Source organism: Notolepis coatsorum (genome assembly GCF_963971535.1).
Source record: "Notolepis coatsorum genome assembly, contig: SCAFFOLD_607, whole genome shotgun sequence".
Classification (NCBI taxonomy): domain Eukaryota; kingdom Metazoa; phylum Chordata; class Actinopteri; order Aulopiformes; family Paralepididae; genus Notolepis; species Notolepis coatsorum.
Window position 1 is genome coordinate 119,587 of NW_028170319.1, and position 2,193 is coordinate 121,779.

Below are 2,193 nucleotides of genomic sequence, written 5' to 3' on the forward strand. Positions count from 1 at the left end.
GGTGAAAGGTTTAGAAGCCATGGAGCAGAATTTGGTGGACGGCAGAGGGCCGGTGAAAGGTTTAGAAGCCATGGAGCAGAATTTGGTGGACGGCAGAGGGCCGGTGAAAGGTTTAGAAGCCATGGAGCAGAATTTGGTGGACGGCAGAGGGCCGGTGAAAGGTTTAGAAGCCATGGAGCAGAATTTGGTGGACGGCAGAGGGCCGGTGAAAGGTTTAGAAGCCATGGAGCAGAATTTGGTGGACGGCAGAGGGCCGGTGAAAGGTTTAGAAGCCATGGAGCAGAATTTGGTGGACGGCAGAGGGCCGGTGAAAGGTTTAGAAGCCATGGAGCAGAATTTGGTGGACGGCAGAGGGCCGGTGAAAGGTTTAGAAGCCATGGAGCAGAATTTGGTGGACGGCAGAGGGCCGGTGAAAGGTTTAGAAGCCATGGAGCAGAATTTGGTGGACGGCAGAGGGCCGGTGAAAGGTTTAGAAGCCATGGAGCAGAATTTGGTGGACGGCAGAGGGCCGGTGAAAGGTTTAGAAGCCATGGAGCAGAATTTGGTGGACGGCAGAGGGCCGGTGAAAGGTTTAGAAGCCATGGAGCAGAATTTGGTGGACGGCAGAGGGCCGGTGAAAGGTTTAGAAGCCATGGAGCAGAATTTGGTGGACGGCAGAGGGCCGGTGAAAGGTTTAGAAGCCATGGAGCAGAATTTGGTGGACGGCAGAGGGCCGGTGAAAGGTTTAGAAGCCATGGAGCAGAATTTGGTGGACGGCAGAGGGCCGGTGAAAGGTTTAGAAGCCATGGAGCAGAATTTGGTGGACGGCAGAGGGCCGGTGAAAGGTTTAGAAGCCATGGAGCAGAATTTGGTGGACGGCAGAGGGCCGGTGAAAGGTTTAGAAGCCATGGAGCAGAATTTGGTGGACGGCAGAGGGCCGGTGAAAGGTTTAGAAGCCATGGAGCAGAATTTGGTGGACGGCAGAGGGCCGGTGAAAGGTTTAGAAGCCATGGAGCAGAATTTGGTGGACGGCAGAGGGCCGGTGAAAGGTTTAGAAGCCATGGAGCAGAATTTGGTGGACGGCAGAGGGCCGGTGAAAGGTTTAGAAGCCATGGAGCAGAATTTGGTGGACGGCAGAGGGCCGGTGAAAGGTTTAGAAGCCATGGAGCAGAATTTGGTGGACGGCAGAGGGCCGGTGAAAGGTTTAGAAGCCATGGAGCAGAATTTGGTGGACGGCAGAGGGCCGGTGAAAGGTTTAGAAGCCATGGAGCAGAATTTGGTGGACGGCAGAGGGCCGGTGAAAGGTTTAGAAGCCATGGAGCAGAATTTGGTGGACGGCAGAGGGCCGGTGAAAGGTTTAGAAGCCATGGAGCAGAATTTGGTGGACGGCAGAGGGCCGGTGAAAGGTTTAGAAGCCATGGAGCAGAATTTGGTGGACGGCAGAGGGCCGGTGAAAGGTTTAGAAGCCATGGAGCAGAATTTGGTGGACGGCAGAGGGCCGGTGAAAGGTTTAGAAGCCATGGAGCAGAATTTGGTGGACGGCAGAGGGCCGGTGAAAGGTTTAGAAGCCATGGAGCAGAATTTGGTGGACGGCAGAGGGCCGGTGAAAGGTTTAGAAGCCATGGAGCAGAATTTGGTGGACGGCAGAGGGCCGGTGAAAGGTTTAGAAGCCATGGAGCAGAATTTGGTGGACGGCAGAGGGCCGGTGAAAGGTTTAGAAGCCATGGAGCAGAATTTGGTGGACGGCAGAGGGCCGGTGAAAGGTTTAGAAGCCATGGAGCAGAATTTGGTGGACGGCAGAGGGCCGGTGAAAGGTTTAGAAGCCATGGAGCAGAATTTGGTGGACGGCAGAGGGCCGGTGAAAGGTTTAGAAGCCATGGAGCAGAATTTGGTGGACGGCAGAGGGCCGGTGAAAGGTTTAGAAGCCATGGAGCAGAATTTGGTGGACGGCAGAGGGCCGGTGAAAGGTTTAGAAGCCATGGAGCAGAATTTGGTGGACGGCAGAGGGCCGGTGAAAGGTTTAGAAGCCATGGAGCAGAATTTGGTGGACGGCAGAGGGCCGGTGAAAGGTTTAGAAGCCATGGAGCAGAATTTGGTGGACGGCAGAGGGCCGGTGAAAGGTTTAGAAGCCATGGAGCAGAATTTGGTGGACGGCAGAGGGCCGGTGAAAGGTTTAGAAGCCATGGAGCAGAATTTGGTGGACGGCAGAGGGCC